This window comes from Triturus cristatus, chromosome 1_2 (assembly GCF_964204655.1).
Source record: "Triturus cristatus chromosome 1_2, aTriCri1.1, whole genome shotgun sequence".
In the NCBI taxonomy this organism is placed as follows: domain Eukaryota; kingdom Metazoa; phylum Chordata; class Amphibia; order Caudata; family Salamandridae; genus Triturus; species Triturus cristatus.
In genome coordinates, this window is record NC_140580.1 from 4,505,163 (window position 1) to 4,529,467 (window position 24,305).

The following is a 24,305-nucleotide window of genomic DNA, read 5'->3' on the forward strand; positions in this document are numbered from 1 at the left end:
AACCAAATGTGTTGAATGCTGTCTAGCATAGCTTTCTCTCCTAGGTGTGCTGGACTATGTATTGTGTTAATAATAACTTGGACCATAGAGTCGGGCAGAAACCATATAGATTTTTCCTTCGTCATCCATCCCTGATCTGTTTGGATCCCTCCTAATTCAGTCCATTTCTTTATTTCTTCTGGTGTAGCATGTGTCTGTATGTCAATTACATCAAGGGCGGGATCCTTAACTGTCATGCAATGTGTTGGTGTCGGAACTATTGTCTTTGTCATGTCAGTTGTGTGAGTCTGATTCTGAGCAGTCTGTTTAGCTGTTCTGTCAGCTAGGTCATTACCCTGAGTAATAATATCGGTAACTTTTGTATGGGCTTTGCATTTCATAATCGATATTTCAGTGGGTAGATGAATCGCGTCTAATAGGGCTTGAATAAGGGGTCCGTGTTGGATGTGGGCACCGTGAGAAGTTAAATAACCTCTCTCTCGCCACAGTACGCCGAAGTCATGGACGACTCCGAATGCATAACGTGAATCTGTATATATATTGACTTTTTTATTTTTGGCTTGAATACAGGCTTGTGTCAGAGCGATGAGCTCTGCTGCTTGAGCTGACAAAGTGTTAATACGATTTGTTTCAATGACTTCAGTGTCTGTTGTGACTGCGTAAGCGGCCACTAACTCTCCTGTACTTGCTCTCATACATGACCCATCTACATACAATGTCAAGTCTGGATCTGACAAAGGGATATCTGTCAAGTCTTGTCTGGGTTTCGTCGTGATAGTAATGACTTCGACACAATCATGTGCCAATGGATCTGTTCCGCCCACTGGTAACAGTGTAGCAGGATTTAACGTATTACAACGTCTGATTTCTATATGTGGCTGAAACAATGTTAATTCGTAACCGGTGAGTCTCGCTATAGTCAAGTGTTGTGTTTGTGTGCGGTTCAAAAGAACCTCTACTGCGTGTGGTACTTGTATTGTCAATTGATGTCCTAACACTATGGCATCGCTTTGTCTGATTGCTAAAGCTGTTGCTGCCACTGATTTCAGGCACGCAGGAAGAGCCTGAGCTACTGGATCTAATGTACTAGAGAAATAAGCACATGGTTTACGTGATCCTGCTTGCTCCTGAGTGAGTACTGACAAAGCAGTACCTTCGCGTTCTGTAACGAAGAGTGTAAACTGTTTACTGTAACATGGTGTTGCTAAAACAGGTGCTTGGCATAAAGCTTTCTTTAAACTTTCAAAGGCGTGTGTATGTTCTTGAGTCCAAGGGAGGACAGTCGATGTGGCTACCTCCTGTGTTGTCAACTGGATGAGTGGTTTTGCTAGAAATGCATATTGAGGGATCCACTGCCTACAGTATGAAGTGAGGCCTATAAAAGCCCGTACCTCCTTTTGTGTCTTGGGTGGTGGCATATTAGCAATTAACTGGATGCGGTCGGATGTAAGCTGCCTTCCCTCCTTGGACAGCGAGTGCCCAAGGTAAACAACTCGCTGGACACAGAATTGCAGCTTAGAAGGGGACACCTTGTGCCCCTTGTCAGCCAAAAATTTTAAAACCGTCAGTGACGCTTTTTCACATTCACGTTCGCTTCGGGCGGTGATCAGCAGATCATCGACATATTGAAGCAAGGCAGTGTTAACTGGCATGTGGATACTGTCAAGTTCTCGTTTCAGTGCTTGGCTATAGATGCTGGGGCTTTCTGTAAATCCTTGAGGTGCGCGTGTGAATTTAAAACTTCGTCCATTTAAACTGAATCCGAACAAATATTGACTTTCCGGATCTATTGGGACACTAAAGAAAGCATTCTTGAGATCAATTACAGTGAAGAACGTTGCTTCTGAGTCAATAGCTGTGAGTAATGAAGAGATATCTGGGACCACGGGGTATTGTGGCACAATACATTTATTTAATTCGCGCAGATCAATAACTAATCGATATACTGGTGGAGCTTTTGGATCCGTTCTTTTAAGAATCGGAATTATCGGAGAATTACATACATTGGAGTCAGTTTCGACAACCACTCCTTGTGCAATGAGCTCGTCAATGATTTGCAGCAAAGCCACAACAGCATCGGGTGGTAACTTGTATTGTCGCATTCGTGGTAGTACTATTCCTGTTTTCAGTGTAACTCGATATGGTGTAATGTTCATGCAACCAACATCAGTGGGTCCTTGTGCCCATAAATGTGTAGGTAAATTCTGCAGTCGGTGATCCATGTCTCTGGATACGTAGTGACCTTTAAAGTCACGTAAAAATAGTCGTACTCCTTCCGGAGAACAACATATTATAGCTCCTAGAGCTTTCAATGTTTTTATGCCTAACAAGTTTTCTGGACATGATTTAGTAAGCAATAAATCTGTAGTACGTGTCAATGGACCAACCGTGAGTGGAAGAGGTTGTGTTACGTCATTAATTATAGGTTTTCCTGAGAATCCAAGGGAAATATTCTGTGAGCCTGAGAGGGGTGCCCCTGGAACTTCACTACGTCTTATAGTTGTTCTGCTTGCCCCTGTATCAAGTAAAAACTTTCTGTCTTCCCCTAATAATTTGCTATGTACATAAGGTCCCTCTTGGTCTACAGGAACCTCAATAAGGGGTAAGCCAACTTCCCTCTCTAGGCTATCTCATGAGTGTCGCTGATAATCGGGATAATCTGCTTGTGCATACTGATACATCTGTTGTGTCGTTGCTTGTGTTGCAGCAATAGGCTGCGCTTGTGGTGGTGCTACGATCTGTTGTGGAGCTGCCTGTTGCGGAGCTAGTTATTGCAGAGCTAACCTAGGCTGTGCATGCTGAGGGATTTGTTGTTGATTCTGATCCTGTCTAGGTGGACGTGGTCTCTCCTGAGTTCTACCTGTAGCAATATTATGTTTCAGGACTGGACAATCGTGTATATAATGACCTGGTTGTTTACAATAGTTGCATGTCCCTTTCGCAGGGCCTGCGGAATCACCCTTTTGATGACTATCGGCTGGAACTGACTGTGCAACAAGCATTTTCATTTTTGTATCTTTCATACGTCTTTGTTCGTGTTCTTGTTCTTCTCTAATTCTATTGTGATGATATTGTAACATCTGTAACATCTGTGATGGGGTATTACCGTGCCAGGTACTTTCGAATTTCAATACTCTATTCTTAACTTGTATCAGAGAATTTTCAACTAATTTTGTCACAAACAGATGTGGCTATGACTCACTACTGGCTTTTATGCCACTATTTATACCAAAACATTTTTCAAATCGGGAATAGAAATCACTAGTATCTTCGTCTGGCTTTTGTTTACAGGCTGAGATTGCACCCCAGTCTTCCTTTTTCGTAGTTAATAAACGTGGCAGTACCTGTATTAGTAATCCTGCTAGTGCTGTAGTCTTTTCCCCAAGCCCTGCTCCTGCAGCTCGGGCCTTTTCTTCGTTTTCTAATGCTGTCCAATCTATCTTTTGGTCTCCCACCTCCCATTCTTTTTCTTTGAGTTTCTCATAAACACCGGCGGGTAATAGGACTTTTAATATTTTCATAATGTCGGGATAGGTATACTCTCCCATGAGTAACATGTCTTTTATCTCACGGTGGAAACCTGCTGGGTCCTTGTCATGGCTGGGTACTACTTTCTTCATTTCTAATAATTCTAATTTAGTTATAGGTGTGTACACAAATACGCGTGTAAAATTATCACCGGCACCTCTAATTGGGTGTACTTCGCGTAATGGGTTCTGTCTATCTATGTGATACATTTTTCTTCCCATTATGGGAACTGGAACGTGTTCTGGGCATACGAAATTTAAATATTGGTTTCGGGATTCTAGAATTTCCTTAATCAAATCAGTACCTGACCCTCTCCATATGTTCGTGAGTAGTTCTGTCAATATGTCAGGTAAGGGTCCTGGATCGGAGTGTTGGCTTTTATATAATATAAGGAGGTGTTGAATCATGTATATACTAGCTAAACGCTGTTCGTACGGGTCAAGATTCAGAAACGTGTGTGCAAGTACATCATCATTGTATTCGCCGGGACTGTCAGCCCATTGTACTGCTGACCTGGCTAATTCTTGTTCGTCCATGGAATCGAGCATATGGTACCCCCTTCGATCTCGGAGTAATTTATCAGCGGCTTGGAATAAGTGTTCGGGGGATTTTGTATTTAGCATAGGGTTTGGAAAATGTCTATTATATTCTGGACGTATCGGACGTACCGGATCATTAAAACCTCTGGTATTACTATGGGGTCTTCCTCTACCTACATAAGCTATCGTTTCTACTTGCTCTGACTCTTGCTCCTCCTCTTCTCTGTTTAGGTCAGCGGCGTCTACCTCTAATCTTTCTTCGTGTATTTGTTCTATTTCTTTGCGGATCTTTCGGTACATAGCTATTATACATAACTGTTTATCATGTCTCCCTTCTGATATATTCTGGCCCCAAGTGACAAGTTTTTGCATTTCTTCCGTATTTACCCCAGGCCGGTCTTGATTTCTGATTACACAGTTTATGAGGAAACGTAACAGTTGTCCCTGTACCTCCGCTTTCTGGTACTCCATGGCTCTGCTAATACTTTCAGGACCTCGCCCTGACTGGACAAAGTGATATATATTTTCTAAATGTGTAGTCATTCCTGGTAGCTTCGTTAAATATATCGCAGCTCGTCGAATACGTAATGATGACAGCAGCATTTCGTCCCGTTTACCGGGCACAGGATCATATCTACAATCTACTAGAAGTTCCTTAAGCATGTCGGGAGTTGCTAGTTTGGGCGTACGTTGGTGTGCTAATTCTCTAAGGGAAAATTTATTTCCTCTGGGTGGCGTAGAAAAAATATCTGTCGCACCTCCTGTAGCACCGTCTGGGGTGCTGGACGTGAAAGGATTTGTTGAAGGTGAGACAGAGATTGTAGATGCGGGAAAAACTGTAGAGACGGACGGGCCTGTTGGAACTTGTGTAGGAGTTTGTAGTTGCGGGGGTACAGACGTATGCTCTTGGTGTTGAACACCATCGGCAAGCGATGTGGGTGGTATGGCATTAGCATACTCGGGAGCTACGTCATCTAAATAGGAGGAAAGAAAAACGTCCTTTGCTGTTTTGGGATGTGATTTGGGATGTGCTTTTATCGGAAACAATGGAGGTGGCAAGTCTTTTGGTATTTCCGGAGTAGCCTTAGGTAACCCTTCGGCCAGAAGTGGATACATACCATTCATAAGGGCGTTTCTTTGTCTATCTACTTGTTCTGATTTTACTCGGGTACCTTCCTCAATTAACAGATTCTCTCGGACTTTATTTGACTTCTCCTTACCCTTATCTTCCTGTCTGAGTGCTTTTTCTGTACGTCTATACGATTCTTTACGCCATAATTCAATGGCATCTTTCTGTGACTGTCTGGCTTTCTTTTTCCATAATTCTTCTTCTACTCTCATGATGCAATCTGCATCCCAGGTCCCCGCTGCGGGCCATCTCTGACTCTCTGGTAATTCTTTGGTGTAATCCGCCCATAAATCAAGAAATAATACGGCATCTAGACCATGCTTATGATACATGAAGTATCCTGGAGTATCCCTAGGTGGAATGGGAACGGCTTCTTCGAGTACACCTTTTCTAGTTTTGATCTGTCTTAGTTTCGAAAAGAGCGGCATTTTTAGACCTTATTACTAGAACACACTTTATACAAGAAAACACAATAATGAACAGTCATTCATGCCACAATATATAGAACGTATTTAAAACATTTAACGCTTAACAGTTTTACGAACAATGATAACTAATAGAAAACTAGTCACTGACATTATACTGACACTAGATAATACTTATTTATATGCAAAACATACTATATATACTATATATACTGCTAAACAGTACAGATACACTGCTAAAACAGTGCAGACCGGATTTGTGTACCCAAACCCGTCTTGACCGGCACAGACTATGTGCACGTAAAATGCCTCCCCGGTAATGGTACTCACCGGGTAGCTCGGAACGGAAGGCCTCGGAACGGAACTGAAACTGGACCGGACTGGACTCGACTCGACTGGACTCGGAACTTCGGAACTCGGTGGGACTCTGTATACCTCGGATCTTGCTCTCTCAGCTAGGCTCTGGTCGGGATACTTCGCACTTCTCACCGCCTCGTCTGGGTGTTGATCGCAGCCTCAGTCGTCCCCGCTTGGCCGGAGGGAGATACAGGAAATCCTGCAGATACGCGTTTTTGTCCGTTCAGCTGTGGCAGGAGACCGGGCCTGCAACGCACCGCCGGCGCGTGAGATGAGAAAGTGTCCCTATTCGGGCGCCAATTTATGTGGTAAATATTTCGTTACCGGTACTATTTTTTATGCGGTAAAGTCTATCAAGAATAACTCAGTAAATATAAGAGGCAGAATCCGTGGTATTAGAGGTTTTAAAATGCTTTATTCCTATAAAAAGGAAGACAATTCGAATTGTGGGCCTTCTATTCCATCACCACGAAAGTTCAGGAAGGAAGGGGGCATACATTATTGACAGATAGGCAGTTTTATAGAAAATACATTACAGTGAAACAGATGCAAGAGGCGTAACAGCTGATAAAAGGTGCATACGTAGCTAATAGAGGGCGTAATTCAAGAAACGTCATTAAACATGATGTCACAAGTGGGTGGATCCATAAAAGAATCCTGCAATGTCAGCAGAAATGTTTGGCAAAGATGCGCACGCAGCCGCATGACGTGTGATTGACGCGCAACTAGACGGTGAAGGGGACTTGACATTTAGCTCTACGTGTGGAGACAGAAGTCTGGGGTTATGTCAACCTAATCCCAAATCATATCTAATATCCTATGTTTAAAGAACTGTGTTATCCGAAAGGAGAGGTCTCTTAGGATAGAATCTTATTCTATACTGACTATACTGACTGTTAGTGCGTGTACAAGCGTCTAAGTGTCTACACTAGATGCGAGGGGGTAGGAATATTCCATGGTAACGGGGCTATGAATTACTTGCATGAGGACAGCGAGGCCTGGCCCTTTGCACGGTAGCTGGAGGAATGTTTACCTAAACTACTAGACAGGAATGCATCGGATGAGGAGCGAAGGAGATAATCTCGAAGGTGAAATACAGTTTTTGGCAGGCGACAGGCTGGATCAGGCACCGTTAGCCGCGCAAGGAGTAAGACAAAGTTCATGGTCACAGATGCAGGCTCAGACTGGAGCTTTCAGAGGCAGAAGGCAGAAAAAGGCTTGATGACAGAATTCGGGCCTACTCGCCTGAATCTGTGAAATGTGGAAAGTGAACCACATAAAGTCGGTGGCCTTTCATACTTAGGAATGGAATATCCGACCCATTCATGGCGGATCTGAAAGAGGACATGTTGACGGTGGACGCACATATATTTGCGTCTTCAAAACTGGAGCAGGAGGGAACATACATGTACTTATAGCATGCACATGGAGCCGTTGGGGTCTACGATAGGGGACATAACTGATCACAAAATTCATATTTCCTCAGAAGACGGCTGAAATGCCAGAAACCGGTCCTAGGAAGCTTGTTTCCGGTCCAGGGAAGGCATGCCTTGACAGTTCGGGCTGGACTGTTCCCATGAGGCACAGGGTTAGACAGATTTGCATATGGCCATGTCTGAACTGGGGTGGCAGATTTGGCTAAAGAAAGGTGATGGATCAAACCCAGATCTGTTGACTGGGTGTGAGTGTTTGATTGGTTCTGATGCTCTGTCCATCACCACCCCCTTTTGTACCGCTTTGTTTGCCATAAGTTGGCAGGGTATGCTCAGACGTGAGTCCCTTGCTCACTTTGCCACTGGATTCAAGCAAGCCTGGCTGAAGACTGCTGAAATGCCAGAAACCGGTCCTAGGAAGCTTGTTTCCGGTCCAGGGAAGGCATGGCTTGGCAGTTCGGGCTAGACTGTTCCCATGAGGCACAGGGTTAGACTGATTTGCATATGGCCATGTCTGAACTGGGGTGGCAGAGTTGGCTAAAGAACGGTGATGGATCAAACCCAGATCTGTTGACTGGGTGTGAGTGTTTGATTGGTTCTGATGCTCTGTCCATCACCACCCCCTTTTGTACCGCTTTGTTTGCCATAAGTTGGCTGGGTATGCTCAGACGTGAGTCCCTTGCTCACTTTGCCACTGGATTCAAGCAAGCCTGGCTGAAGACGGCTGAAATGCCAGAAACTGGTCCTAGGAAGCTTGTTTCCAGTCCAGGGAAGGCATGGCTTGGCAGTTCGGGCTGGACTGTTCTCATGAGGCACAGGGTTAGACTGATTTGCATATGGCCATGTCTGAACTGGGGTGGCAGAGTTGGCTAAAGACCGGTGATGAATCAAACCCAGATCTGTTGACTGCGTGTGAGTGTTTGATTGGTTCTGATGCTCTGTCAATCACCACCCCCTTTTGTACCGCTTTGTTTGCCATGAGTTGGCAGGGTATGCTCAGACGTGAGTCCCTTGCTCACTTTGCCACTGGATTCAAGCAAGCCTGGCTGAAGACGGCTGAAATGCCAGAAACCGGTCCTAGGAAGCTTGTTTCCGGTCCAGGGAAGGCCTGGCTTGGCAGTTCAGGCTGGACTGTTCCCATGAGGCACAGGGTTAGACTGATTTGCATATGGCCATGTCTGAACTGGGGTGGCAGAGTTGACTAAAGAATGGTGATGGATCAAACCCAGATCTGTTGACTGGGTGTGAGTGTTTGATTGGTTCTGATGCTCTGTCCATCACCACCCCCTTTTGTACCGCTTTGTTTGCCATAAGTTGGCAGGGTATGCTCAGACGTGAGTCCCTTGCTCACTTTGCCACTGGATTCAAGCAAGCCTGGCTGAAGACGGCTGAAATGCCAGAAACCGGCCCTAGGAAGCTTGTTTCCGGTCCAGGGAAGGCATGGCTTGGCAGTTCGGGCTGGACTGTTCCCATGAGGCACAGGGCTAGACTGATTTGCATATGGCCATGTCTGAACTGGGGTGGCAGAGTTGGCTAAAGAACGGTGATGGATCAAACCCAGATCTGTTGACTGGGTGTGAGTGTTTGATTGGTTCTGATTCTCTGTCCATCACCACCCCCTTTTGTACCGCTTTGTTTGCCATAAGGTGGCTGGGTATGCTCAGACGTGAGTCCCTTGCTCACTTTGCCACTGGATTCAAGCAAGAATGGCTGAAGACGGCTGAAATGCCAGAAACCGGTCCTAGGAAGCTTGTTTCCGGTCCAGGCAAGGCATGGCTTGGCAGTTCGGGCTGGACTGTTCCCATGAGGCTTAGGGTTAGACTGATTTGCATATGGCCATGTCTGAACTGGGGTGGCAGAGTTGGCTAAAGAACGGTGATGGATCAAACCCAGATCTGTTGACTGGGTGTGAGTGTTAGATTGGTTCTGATGCTCTGTCCATCACCACCCCCTTTTGTACCGCTTTGTTTGCCATAAGTTGGCAGGGTATGCTCAGACGTGAGTCCCTTGCTCACTTTGCCACTGGATTCAAGCAAGCCTGGCTGAAGACGGCTGAAATACCAGAAACCGGTCCTAGGAAGCTTGTTTCCGGTCCAGGGAAGGCATGGCTTGGCAGTTCTGGCTGGACTGTTCCCATGAGGCACAGGGTTAGACTGATTTGCATATGGACATGTCTGTACTGGGGTGGCAGAGTTGGCTAAAGAACAGTGATGGATCAAACCCAGATCTGTTGACTGGGTGTGAGTGTTTGATTGGTTCTGATGTTCTGTCCATCACCACCCCCTTTTGTACCGTTTTGTTTGCCATAAGTTGGCAGGGTATGCTCAGACGTGAGTCCCTTGCTCACTTTGCCACTGGATTCAAGCAAGCCTGGCTGAAGACGGCTGAAATGCCAGAAACCGGTCCTAGAAAGCTTGTTTCCGGTCCAGGGAAGGCATGGCTTGGCAGTTTGGGCTGGACTTTTCCCATGAGGCACAGGGTTAGACTGATTTGCATATGGCCATGTCTGAACTGGGGTGGCAGATTTGGCTAAAGAACGGTGATGGATCAAATCCAGATCTGTTGACTGGGTGTGAGTGTTTGATTGGTTCTGATGCTCTGTCCATCGCCACCCCCTTTTGTACCGCTTTGTTTGCCATAAGTTGGCAGGGTGTGCTCAGACATGAGTTCCTTGCTCACTTTGCCACTGGATTCAAGCAAGCCTGGCTGAAGACGGATGAAATGCCAGAAACCGGGCCTAGGAAGCTTGTTTCCGGTCCAGGGAAGGCATGGCTTGGCAGTTCGGGCTGGACTGTTCCCATGAGGCACAGGGTTAGACTGATTTGCAAATGGCCATGTCTGAACTGGGGTGACAGAGTTGGATAAAGAACGGTGATGGATCAAACCCAGATCTGTTGACTGGGTATGATTGTTTCATTGGTTCTGATGCTCTGTCCATCACCACCCCCTTTTCTACCGCTTTGTTTGCCATAAGTTGGCAGGGTATGCTCAGACGTGAGTCCCTTGCTCACTTTGCCACTGGATTCAAGCAAGCCTGGCTGAAGGAGGCTGAAATGCCAGAAACCGGTCCTAGGAAGCTTGTTTCCGGTCCAGGGAAGGCATGGCTTGGCAGTTCGGGCTGGACTGTTCCCATGAGGCACAGGGTTAGACTGATTTGCATATGGCCATGTCTGAACTGGGGTGGCAGAGTTGGCTAAAGAACGGTGATGCATCAAACCCAGATCTGTTGACTGGGTGTGAGTGTTTGATTGGTTCTGATGCTCTGTCCATCACCACCCCCTTGTGTACCGCTTTGTTTGCCATAAGTTGGCAGGGTATGCTCAGATGTGAGTCGGTTGCTCACTTTGCCACTGGATTCAAGCAAGCCTGGCTGAAGACGGCTGAAATGCCAGAAACCGGTCCTAGGAATCTTGTTTCCGGTCCAGGGAAGGCATGGCTTGGCAGTTCGGGCTGGACTGTTCCCATGAGGCACAGGGTTAGACTGATTTGCATATGGCCATTTCTGAACTGGGGTGGCAGAGTTGGCTAAAGAACGGTGATGGATCAAACCCAGATCTGTTGACTGGGTGTGAGTGTTTGATTGGTTCTGATGCTCTGTCCATCACCACCCCCTTTTGTACCGCTATGTTTGCCATAAGTTGGCAGGGTATGCTCAGACGTGAGTCCCTTGCTCACTTTGCCACTGGATTCAAGCAAGCCTGGCTGATAACGGCTGAAATGCCAGAAACCGGGCCTAGGAAGCTTGTGTCCGGTCCAGGGAAGGCATTGCTTGGCAGTTCGGGCTGGACTGTTTCCATGAAGCACAGGGTTAGACTGATTTGCATATGGCCATGTCTGAACTGGGGTGGCAGAGTTGGCTAAAGAACGGTGATGGATCAAACCCAGATCTGTTGACTGGGTGGGAGTGTTTGATTGGTTCTGATGCTCTGTCCATCACCACCCCCTTTTGTACCGTTATGTTTGCCATAAGTTGGCAGGGTATGCTCAGACGTGAGTCCCTTGCTCATTTTGCCACTGGATTCAAGCAAGCTTGGCTGAAGACGGCTGAAATGCCAGCATCTGGTCCTAGGAAGCTTGTTTCCGGTCCAGGGAAGGCATGGCTTGGCAGTTCGGGCTGGACTGTTCCCATGAGGCACAGGGTTAGACTGATTTGCATATGGCCATGTCTGAACTGGGGTGGCAGAGTTGGATAAAGAACGGTGATGGGTCAAACCCAGATCTGTTGACTGGGTGTGAGTGTTTGATTGGTTCTGATGCTCTGTCCATCACCACCCCCTTTTGTACTGCTTTGTTTGCCATAAGTTGGCAGGGTAGGCTCAGACGTGAGTCCCTTTCTCACTTTGCCACTGGATTCAAGCAAGTCTGGCTGAAGATGGCTGAAATGCCAGAAACCGGTCCTAGGAAGCTTGTTTCCGGTCCAGGGAAGGCATGGCTTGGCAGTTCGGGCTGGACTGTTCCCATGAGGCACAGGGTTAGACTGATTTGCATATGGCAATATCTGAACTGGGGTGGCATAGTTGGCTAAAGAACGGTGATGGATCAAACCCAGATCTGTTGACTGGGTATGAGTGTTTGATTGGTTCTGATGCTCTGTCCATCACCACCCCCTTTTGTACCGCTTTGTTTACCATAAGTTGGCAGGGTATGCTCAGACGTGAGTCCCTTGCTCACTTTGCCACTGGATTCAAGCAAGCCTGGCTGAAGATGGCTGAAATGCCAGAAACCGGTCCTAGGAAGCTTGTTTCCGGTCAAGGGAAGGAATGGCTTGGCAGTTCGGGCTGGACTTTTCCCATGAGGCACAGGGTTAGACTGATTTGCATATGGCCATGTCTGAACTGGGGTGGCAGAGTTGGCTAAAGAACGGTGATGGATCAAACCCAGATCTGTTGACTGGGTGTGAGTGTTTGATTGGTTCTGATGCTCTGTCCATCACCACCCCCTTTTGTACCGTTATGTTTGCCATAAGTTGGCAGGGTATGCTCAGACGTGAGTCCCTTGCTCATTTTGCCACTGGATTCAAGCAAGCCTGGCTGATAACGGCTGAAATGCCAGAAACCGGGCCTAGGAAGCTTGTGTCCGGTCCAGGGAAGGCATGGCTTGGCAGTTCGGGCTGGACTGTTCCCATGAGGCACAGGGTTAGACTGATTTGCATATGGCCATGTCTGAACTGGGGTGGCAGAGTTGGCTAAAGAACGGTGATGGATCAAACCCAGATCTGTTGACTGGGTGGGTGTGTTTGATTGGTTCTGATGCTCTGTCCATCACCACCCCCTTTTGTACCGTTATGTTTGCCATAAGTTGGCAGGGTATGCTCAGACGTGAGTCCCTTGCTCATTTTGCCACTGGATTCAAGCAAGCTTGGCTGAAGACGGCTGAAATGCCAGCATCTGGTCCTAGGAAGCTTGTTTCCGGTCCAGGGAAGGCATGGCTTGGCAGTTCGGGCTGGACTGTTCCCATGAGGCACAGGGTTAGACTGATTTGCATATGGCCATGTCTGAACTGGGGTGGCAGAGTTGGATAAAGAACGGTGATGGGTCAAACCCAGATCTGTTGACTGGGTGTGAGTGTTTGATTGGTTCTGATGCTCTGTCCATCACCACCCCCTTTTGTACTGCTTTGTTTGCCATAAGTTGGCAGGGTATGCTCAGACGTGAGTCCCTTTCTCACTTTGCCACTGGATTCAAGCAAGTCTGGCTGAAGATGGCTGAAATGCCAGAAACCGGACCTAGGAAGCTTGTTTCCGGTCCAGGGAAGGCATGGCTTGGCAGTTCGGGCTGGACTGTTCCCATGAGGCACAGGGTTAGACTGATTTGCATATGGCAATATCTGAACTGGGGTGGCATAGTTGGCTAAAGAACGGTGATGGATCAAACCCAGATCTGTTGACTGGGTATGAGTGTTTGATTGGTTCTGATGTTCTGTCCATCACCACCCCCTTTTGTACCGCTTTGTTTACCATAAGTTGGCAGGGTATGCTCAGACGTGAGTCCCTTGCTCACTTTGCCACTGGATTCAAGCAAGCCTGGCTGAAGATGGCTGAAATGCCAGAAACCGGTCCTAGGAAGCTTGTTTCCGGTCAAGGGAAGTAATGGCTTGGCAGTTCGGGCTGGACTTTTCCCATGAGGCACAGGGTTAGACTGATTTGCATATGGCCATGTCTGAACTGGGGTGGCAGAGTTGGCTAAAGAACGGTGATGGATCAAACCCAGATCTGTTGACTGGGTGTGAGTGTTTGATTGGTTCTGATGCTCTGTCCATCACCACCCCCTTTTGTACCGCTTTGTTTGCCATAAGTTGGCAGGGTATGCTCAGACGTGACTCCCTTGCTCACTTTGCCACTGGATTCAAGCAAGCCTGGCTAAAGACGGTTGAAATGCCAGAAACCGGTCCTAGGAAGCTTGTTTCCGGTCCAGGGAAGGCATGGCTTGGCAGTTCGGGCTGGACTGTTCCCATGAGGCACAGGGTTAGACTGATTTGCATATGGCCATGTCTGAACTGGGGTGGCAGATTTGGCTAAACAACGGTGATGGATCAAACCCAGATCTGTTGACTGGATGTGAGTGTTTGATTGGTTCTGATGCTCTGTCCATCACCACCCCCTTTTGTACCGCTTTGTTTGCCATAAGTTGGCAGGGTATGCTCAGACGTGAGTCCCTTGCTCACTTTGCCAATGGATTCAAGCAAGCCTGGCTGAAGACGGCTGAAATGCCAGAAACCGGTCCTAGGAAGCTTGTTTCCGGTCCAGGGAATGCATGGCTTGGCAGTTTGGGCTGGACTGTTCCCATGAGGCACAGGGTTAGACTGATTTGCATATGGTCATGTCTGAACTGGGGTGGCAGAGTTGGCTAAAGAACGGTGATGGATCAAACCCAGATCTGTTGACTGGGTGTGAGTGTTTGATTGGTTCTGATGCTCTGTCCATCACCACCCCCTTTTGTACCGCTTTGTTTGCCATAAGTTGGCAGGGTATGCTCAGACGTGAGTCCCTTGCTCACTTTGCCACTGGATTCAAGCAAGCCTGGCTGAAGACGGCTGAAATGCCAGAAACCGGTCCTAGGAAGCTTGTTTCCGGTCCAGGGAAGGCATGGCTTGGCAGTTCTGGCTGGACTGTTCCCATGAGGCACAGGGTTAGACTGATTTGCATATGGCCATGTCTGAACTGGGGTGGCAGAGTTGGCTAAAGAACGGTGATGGATCAAACCCAGATCTGTTGACTGGGTGTGAGTGTTTGATTGGTTCTGATGCTCTGTCCATCACCACCCCCTTTTGTACCGCTTTGTTTGCCATAAGTTGGCAGGGTATGCTCAGACATGAGTCCCTTTCTCATTTTGCCACTGGATTCAAGCAAGTCTGGCTGAAGATGGCTGAAATGCCAGAAACCGGTCCTAGGAAGCTTCTTTCCGGTCCAGGGAAGGCATGGCTTGGCAGTTCGGGCTGGACTGTTCCCATGAGGCACAGGGTTAGACTGATTTGCATATGGCCATGTCTGAACTGGGGTGGCAGAGTTGGCTAAAGAACGGTGATGGATCAAACCCAGATCTGTTGACTGGGTGTGAGTGTTTGATTGGTTCTGATGCTCTGTCCATCACCACCCCCTTTTGTACCGCTTTGTTTGCCATAAGTTGGCAGGGTATGCTCAGACGTGAGTCCCTTGCTCACTTTGCCACTGGATTCAAGCAAGCCTGGCTGAAGACGGCTGAAATGCCAGAAACCGGTCCTAGGAAGCTTGTTTCCGGTCCAGGGAAGGCATGGCTTGGCAGTTCTGGCTGGACTGTTCCCATGAGGCACAGGGTTAGACTGATTTGCATATGGCCATGTCTGAACTGGGGTGGCAGAGTTGGCTAAAGAACGGTGATGGATCAAACCCAGATCTGTTGACTGGGTGTGAGTGTTTGATTGGTTCTGATGCTCTGTCCATCACCACCCCCTTTTGTACCGCTTTGTTTGCCATAAGTTGGCAGGGTATGCTCAGACATGAGTCCCTTTCTCATTTTGCCACTGGATTCAAGCAAGTCTGGCTGAAGATGGCTGAAATGCCAGAAACCGGTCCTAGGAAGCTTCTTTCCGGTCCAGGGAAGGCATGGCTTGGCAGTTCGGGCTGGACTGTTCCCATGAGGCACAGGGTTAGACTGATTTGCATATGGCCATGTCTGAACTGGGGTGGCAGAGTTGGCTAAAGAGCGGTGATGGATCAAACCCAGATCTGTTGACTGGGTGTGAGTGTTTGATTGGTTCTGATGCTCTGTCCATCACCACCCCCTTTTGTACCGCTTTGTTTGCCATAAGTTGGCAGGGTATGCTCAGACGTGAGTCCCTTGCTCACTATGCCACTGGATTCAAGCAAGCCTGGCTGAAAACAGCTGAAATGCCAGAAACCGGTCCTAGGAAGCTTTTTTCCGGTCCAGGGAAGGCATGGCTTGGCAGTTCGTGCTGGACTGGTCCCATGAGACACAGGGTTAGACTGATTTGCATATGGCCATGTCTGAACTGGGGTGGCAGAGTTGGCTAAAGAACGGTGATGGATCAAACCCAGATCTGTTGACTGGGTGTGAGTGTTTGATTGGTTCTGATGCTCTGTCCATCACCACCCCCTTTTGTACCGTTTTGTTTGCCATAAGTTGGCAGGGTATGCTCAGACGTGAGTCCCTTGCTCACTTTGCCACTGGATTCAAGCAAGCCTGGCTGAAAACTGCTGAAATGCCAGAAAACCGGTCCTAGGAAGCTTGTTTCCGGTCCAGGGAAGGCATGGCTTGGCAGTTCGGGCAGGACTGGTCCCATGAGGCACAGGGTTAGACTGATTTGCATATGGCCATGTCTGAACTGGGGTGTCAGAGTTGGCTAAAGAACGGTGATGGATCAAACCCAGATCTGTTTACTGGGTGTGAGTGTTTGATTGGTTCTGATGCTCTGTCCATCACCACCCCCTTTTGTACCGCTTTGTTTGCCATAAGTTGGCAGGGTATGCTCAGACGTGAGTCCCTTGCTCACTTTGCCACTGGATTCAAGCAAGCCTGGCTGAAGGCGGCTGAAATGCCAGAAACCGGTCCTAGGAAGCTTGTTTCCGGTCCAGGGAAGGCATGGCTTGGCAGTTCGGGCTGGACTGGTCCCATGAGGCACAGGGTTAGACTGATTTGCATATGGCCATGTCTGAACTGGGGTGGCAGATTTGGCTAAAGAACGGTGATGGATCAAACCCAGATCTGTTGACTGGGTGTGAGTGTTTGATTGGTTCTGATGCTCTGTCCATCACCACCCCCTTTTGTGCCGCTTTGTTTGCCATAAGTTGGCAGGGTATGCTCAGACGTGAGTCCCTTACTCAATTTGCCACTGGATTCAAGCAAGCCTGGCTGAAGACGGCTGAAATGCCAGAAACCGGTCCTAGGAAGCTTGTTTCCGGTCCAGGGAAGGCATGGCTTGGCAGTTCGGGCTGGACTGTTCCCATGAGGCACAGGGTTAGACTGATTTGCATATGGCCATGTCTCAACTGGGGTGGCAGAGTTGGCTAAATAACGGTGATGGATGAAACCCAGATCTGTTGACTGGGTGTGAGTGTTTGATAGGTTCTGATGCTCTGTCCATCACCACCCCCTTTTGTACCGCTTTGTTTGCCATAAGTTGGCAGGGTATGCTCAGACGTGAGTCCCTTGCTCACTTTGCCACTGGATTCAAGCAAGCCTGGCTGAAAACGGCTGAAATGCCAGAAACCGGGCCTAGGAAGCTTGTGTCCGGTCCAGGGAAGGCATGGCTTGGCAGTTCGGGCTGGACTGTTCCCATGAGGCACAGGGTTAGACTGATTTGCATATGGCCATGTCTGAACTGGGGTGGCAGAGTTGGCTAAAGAACGGTGATGGATCAAACCCAGATCTGTTGACTGGGTGGGAGTGTTTGATTGGTTCTGATGCTCTGTCCATCACCACCCCCTTTTGTACCGTTATGTTTGCCATAAGTTGGCAGGGTATGCTCAGACGTGATTCCCTTGCTCATTTTGCCACTGGATTCAAGCAAGCTTGGCTGAAGACGGCTGAAATGCCAGCATCTGGTCCTAGGAAGCTTGTTTCCGGTCCAGGGAAGGCATGGCTTGGCAGTTCGGGCTGGACTGTTCCCATGAGGCACAGGGTTAGACTGATTTGCATATGGCCATGTCTGAACTGGGGTGGCAGAGTTGGATAAAGAACGGTGATGGGTCAAACCCAGATCTGTTGACTGGGTGTGAGTGTTTGATTGGTTCTGATGCTCTGTCCCTCACCACCCCCTTTTGTACTGCTTTGTTTGCCATAAGTTGGCAGGGTAGGCTCAGACGTGAGTCCCTTTCTCACTTTGCCACTGGATTCAAGCAAGTCTGGCTGAAGATGGCTGAAATGCCAGAAACCGGTCCTAGGAAGCTTGTTTCCGGTCCAGGGAAGGCATGGCTTGGCAGTTCGGGCTGGACTGTTCCCATGAGGCACAGGGTTAGACTGATTTGCATATGGCAATATCTGAACTGGGGTGGCATAGTTGGCTAAAGAACGGTGATGGATCAAACCCAGATCTGTTGACTGGGTATGAGTGTTTGATTGGTTCTGATGCTCTGTCCATCACCACCCCCTTTTGTACCGCTTTGTTTACCATAAGTTGGCAGGGTATGCTCAGACGTGAGTCCCTTGCTCACTTTGCCACTGGATTCAAGCAAGCCTGGCTGAAGATGGCTGAAATGCCAGAAACCGGTCCTAGGAAGCTTGTTTCCGGTCAAGGGAAGGAATGGCTTGGCAGTTCGGGCTGGACTTTTCCCATGAGGCACAGGGTTAGACTGATTTGCATATGGCCATGTCTGAACTGGGGTGGCAGAGTTGGCTAAAGAACGGTGATGGATCAAACCCAGATCTGTTGACTGGGTGTGAGTGTTTGATTGGTTCTGATGCTCTGTCCATCACCACCCCCTTTTGTACCGTTATGTTTGCCATAAGTTGGCAGGGTATGCTCAGACGTGAGTCCCTTGCTCATTTTGCCACTGGATTCAAGCAAGCCTGGCTGATAACGGCTGAAATGCCAGAAACCGGGCCTAGGAAGCTTGTGTCCGGTCCAGGGAAGGCATGGCTTGGCAGTTCGGGCTGGACTGTTCCCATGAGGCACAGGGTTAGACTGATTTGCATATGGCCATGTCTGAACTGGGGTGGCAGAGTTGGCTAAAGAACGGTGATGGATCAAACCCAGATCTGTTGACTGGGTGGGTGTGTTTGATTGGTTCTGATGCTCTGTCCATCACCACCCCCTTTTGTACCGTTATGTTTGCCATAAGTTGGCAGGGTATGCTCAGACGTGAGTCCCTTGCTCATTTTGCCACTGGATTCAAGCAAGCTTGGCTGAAGACGGCTGAAATGCCAGCATCTGGTCCTAGGAAGCTTGTTTCCGGTCCAGGGAAGGCATGGCTTGGCAGTTCGGGCTGGACTGTTCCCATGAGGCACAGGGTTAGACTGATTTGCATATGGCAATATCTGAACTGGGGTGGCATAGTTGGCTAAAGAACGGTGATGGATCAAACCCAGATCTGTTGACTGGGTATGAGTGTTTGATTGGTTCTGATGTTCTGTCCATCACCACCCCCTTTTGTACCGCTTTGTTTACCATAAGTTGGCAGGGTATGCTCAGACGTGAGTCCCTTGCTCACTTTGCCACTGGATTCAAGCAAGCCTGGCTGAAGATGGCTGAAATGCCAGAAACCGGTCCTAGGAAGCTTGTTTCCGGTCAAGGGAAGTAATGGCTTGGCAGTTCGGGCTGGACTTTTCCCATGAGGCACAGGGTTAGACTGATTTGCATATGGCCATGTCTGAACTGGGGTGGCAGAGTTGGCTAAAGAACGGTGATGGATCAAACCCAGATCTGTTGACTGGGTGTGAGTGTTTGATTGGTTCTGATGCTCTGTCCATCACCACCCCCTTTTGTACCGCTTTGTGTGCCATAAGTTGGCAGGGTATGCTCAGACGTGACTCCCTTGCTCACTTTGCCACTGGATTCAAGCAAGCCTGGCTAAAGACGGTTGAAATGCCAGAAACCGGTCCTAGGAAGCTTGTTTCCGGTCCAGGGAAGGCATGGCTTGGCAGTTCGGGCTGGACTGTTCCCATGAGGCACAGGGTTAGACTGATTTGCATATGGCCATGTCTGAACTGGGGTGGCAGATTTGGCTAAACAACGGTGATGGATCAAACCCAGATCTGTTGACTGGATGTGAGTGTTTGATTGGTTCTGATGCTCTGTCCATCACCACCCCCTTTTGTACCGCTTTGTTTGCCATAAGTTGGCAGGGTATGCTCAGACGTGAGTCCCTTGCTCACTTTGCCAATGGATTCAAGCAAGCCTGGCTGAAGACGGCTGAAATGCCAGAAACCGGTCCTAGGAAGCTTGTTTCCGGTCCAGGGAATGCATGGCTTGGCAGTTCGGGCTGGACTGTTCCCATGAGGCACAGGGTTAGACTGATTTGCATATGGTCATGTCTGAACTGGGGTGGCAGAGTTGGCTAAAGAACGGTGATGGATCAAACCCAGATCTGTTGACTGGGTGTGAGTGTTTGATTGGTTCTGATGCTCTGTCCATCACCACCCCCTTTTGTACCGCTTTGTTTGCCATAAGTTGGCAGGGTATGCTCAGACGTGAATCCCTTGCTCACTTTGCCACTGGATTCAAGCAAGCCTGGCTGAAGACGGCTGAAATGCCAGAAACCGGTCCTAGGAAGCTTGTTTCCGGTCCAGGGAAGGCATGGCTTGGCAGTTCTGGCTGGACTGTTCCCATGAGGCACAGGGTTAGACTGATTTGCATATGGCCATGTCTGAACTGGGGTGGCAGAGTTGGCTAAAGAACGGTGATGGATCAAACCCAGATCTGTTGACTGGGTGTGAGTGTTTGATTGGTTCTGATGCTCTGTCCATCACCACCCCCTTTTGTACCGCTTTGTTTGCCATAAGTTGGCAGGGTATGCTCAGACATGAGTCCCTTTCTCACTTTGCCACTGGATTCAAGCAAGTCTGGCTGAAGATGGCTGAAATGCCAGAAACCGGTCCTAGGAAGCTTCTTTCCGGTCCAGGGAAGGCATGGCTTGGCAGTTCGGGCTGGACTGTTCCCATGAGGCACAGGGTTAGACTGATTTGCATATGGCCATGTCTGAACTGGGGTGGCAGAGTTGGCTAAAGAGCGGTGATGGATCAAACCCAGATCTGTTGACTGGGTGTGAGTGTTTGATTGGTTCTGATGCTTTGTCCATCACCACCCCCTTTTGTACCGCTTTGTTTGCCATAAGTTGGCAGGGTATGCTCAGACGTGAGTCCCTTGCTCACTATGCCACTGGATTCAAGCAAGCCTGGCTGAAAACAGCTGAAATGCCAGAAACCGGGCCTAGGAAGCTTTTTTCCGGTCCAGGGAAGGCATGGCTTGGCAGTTCGTGCTGGACTGGTCCCATGAGACACAGGGTTAGACTGATTTGCATATGGCCATGTCTGAACTGGGGTGGCAGAGTTGGCTAAAGAACGGTGATGGATCAAACCCAGATCTGTTGACTGGGTGGGAGTGTTTGATTGGTTCTGATGCTCTGTCCATCACCACCCCCTTTTGTACCGTTATGTTTGCCATAAGTTGGCAGGGTATGCTCAGACGTGATTCCCTTGCTCATTTTGCCACTGGATTCAAGCAAGCTTGGCTGAAGACGGCTGAAATGCCAGCATCTGGTCCTAGGAAGCTTGTTTCCGGTCCAGGGAAGGCATGGCTTGGCAGTTCGGGCTGGACTGTTCCCATGAGGCACAGGGTTAGACTGATTTGCATATGGCCATGTCTGAACTGGGGTGGCAGAGTTGGATAAAGAACGGTGATGGGTCAAACCCAGATCTGTTGACTGGGTGTGAGTGTTTGATTGGTTCTGATGCTCTGTCCCTCACCACCCCCTTTTGTACTGCTTTGTTTGCCATAAGTTGGCAGGGTAGGCTCAGACGTGAGTCCCTTTCTCACTTTGCCACTGGATTCAAGCAAGTCTGGCTGAAGATGGCTGAAATGCCAGAAACCGGTCCTAGGAAGCTTGTTTCCGGTCCAGGGAAGGCATGGCTTGGCAGTTCGGGCTGGACTGTTCCCATGAGGCACAGGGTTAGACTGATTTGCATATGGCAATATCTGAACTGGGGTGGCATAGTTGGCTAAAGAACGGTGATGGATCAAACCCAGATCTGTTGACTGGGTATGAGTGTTTGATTGGTTCTGATGCTCTGTCCATCACCACCCCCTTTTGTACCGCTTTGTTTACCATAAGTTGGCAGGGTATGCTCAGACGTGAGTCCCTTGCTCACTTTGCCACTGGATTCAAGCAAGCCTGGCTGAAGATGGCTGAAATGCCAGAAACCGGTCCTAGGAAGCTTGTTTCCGGTCAAGGGAAGGAATGGCTTGGCAGTTCGGGCTGGACTTTTCCCATGAGGCACAGGGTTAGACTGATTTGCATATGGCCATGTCTGAACTGGGGTGGCAGAGTTGGCTAAAGAACGGTGATGGATCAAACCCAGATCTGTTGACTGGGTGTGAGTGTTTGATTGGTTCTGATGCTCTGTCCATCACCACCCCCTTTTGTACCGTTATGTTTGCCATAAGTTGGCAGGGTATGCTCAGACGTGAGTCCCTTGCTCATTTTGCCACTGGATTCAAGCAAGCCTGGCTGATAACGGCTGAAATGCCAGAAACCGGGCCTAGGAAGCTTGTGTCCGGTCCAGGGAAGGCATGGCTTGGCAGTTCGGGCTGGACTGTTCCCATGAGGCACAGGGTTAGACTGATTTGCATATGGCCATGTCTGAACTGGGGTGGCAGAGTTGGCTAAAGAACGGTGATGGATCAAACCCAGATCTGTTGACTGGGTGGGTGTGTTTGATTGGTTCTGATGCTCTGTCCATCACCACCCCCTTTTGTACCGTTATGTTTGCCATAAGTTGGCAGGGTATGCTCAGACGTGAGTCCCTTGCTCATTTTGCCACTGGATTCAAGCAAGCTTGGCTGAAGACGGCTGAAATGCCAGCATCTGGTCCTAGGAAGCTTGTTTCCGGTCCAGGGAAGGCATGGCTTGGCAGTTCGGGCTGGACTGTTCCCATGAGGCACAGGGTTAGACTGATTTGCATATGGCAATATCTGAACTGGGGTGGCATAGTTGGCTAAAGAACGGTGATGGATCAAACCCAGATCTGTTGACTGGGTATGAGTGTTTGATTGGTTCTGATGTTCTGTCCATCACCACCCCCTTTTGTACCGCTTTGTTTACCATAAGTTGGCAGGGTATGCTCAGACGTGAGTCCCTTGCTCACTTTGCCACTGGATTCAAGCAAGCCTGGCTGAAGATGGCTGAAATGCCAGAAACCGGTCCTAGGAAGCTTGTTTCCGGTCAAGGGAAGTAATGGCTTGGCAGTTCGGGCTGGACTTTTCCCATGAGGCACAGGGTTAGACTGATTTGCATATGGCCATGTCTGAACTGGGGTGGCAGAGTTGGCTAAAGAACGGTGATGGATCAAACCCAGATCTGTTGACTGGGTGTGAGTGTTTGATTGGTTCTGATGCTCTGTCCATCACCACCCCCTTTTGTACCGCTTTGTGTGCCATAAGTTGGCAGGGTATGCTCAGACGTGACTCCCTTGCTCACTTTGCCACTGGATTCAAGCAAGCCTGGCTAAAGACGGTTGAAATGCCAGAAACCGGTCCTAGGAAGCTTGTTTCCGGTCCAGGGAAGGCATGGCTTGGCAGTTCGGGCTGGACTGTTCCCATGAGGCACAGGGTTAGACTGATTTGCATATGGCCATGTCTGAACTGGGGTGGCAGATTTGGCTAAACAACGGTGATGGATCAAACCCAGATCTGTTGACTGGATGTGAGTGTTTGATTGGTTCTGATGCTCTGTCCATCACCACCCCCTTTTGTACCGCTTTGTTTGCCATAAGTTGGCAGGGTATGCTCAGACGTGAGTCCCTTGCTCACTTTGCAATGGATTCAAGCAAGCCTGGCTGAAGACGGCTGAAATGCCAGAAACCGGTCCTAGGAAGCTTGTTTCCGGTCCAGGGAATGCATGGCTTGGCAGTTCGGGCTGGACTGTTCCCATGAGGCACAGGGTTAGACTGATTTGCATATGGTCATGTCTGAACTGGGGTGGCAGAGTTGGCTAAAGAACGGTGATGGATCAAACCCAGATCTGTTGACTGGGTGTGAGTGTTTGATTGGTTCTGATGCTCTGTCCATCACCACCCCCTTTTGTACCGCTTTGTTTGCCATAAGTTGGCAGGGTATGCTCAGACGTGAATCCCTTGCTCACTTTGCCACTGGATTCAAGCAAGCCTGGCTGAAGACGGCTGAAATGCCAGAAACCGGTCCTAGGAAGCTTGTTTCCGGTCCAGGGAAGGCATGGCTTGGCAGTTCTGGCTGGACTGTTCCCATGAGGCACAGGGTTAGACTGATTTGCATATGGCCATGTCTGAACTGGGGTGGCAGAGTTGGCTAAAGAACGGTGATGGATCAAACCCAGATCTGTTGACTGGGTGTGAGTGTTTGATTGGTTCTGATGCTCTGTCCATCACCACCCCCTTTTGTACCGCTTTGTTTGCCATAAGTTGGCAGGGTATGCTCAGACATGAGTCCCTTTCTCACTTTGCCACTGGATTCAAGCAAGTCTGGCTGAAGATGGCTGAAATGCCAGAAACCGGTCCTAGGAAGCTTCTTTCCGGTCCAGGGAAGGCATGGCTTGGCAGTTCGGGCTGGACTGTTCCCATGAGGCACAGGGTTAGACTGATTTGCATATGGCCATGTCTGAACTGGGGTGGCAGAGTTGGCTAAAGAGCGGTGATGGATCAAACCCAGATCTGTTGACTGGGTGTGAGTGTTTGATTGGTTCTGATGCTTTGTCCATCACCACCCCCTT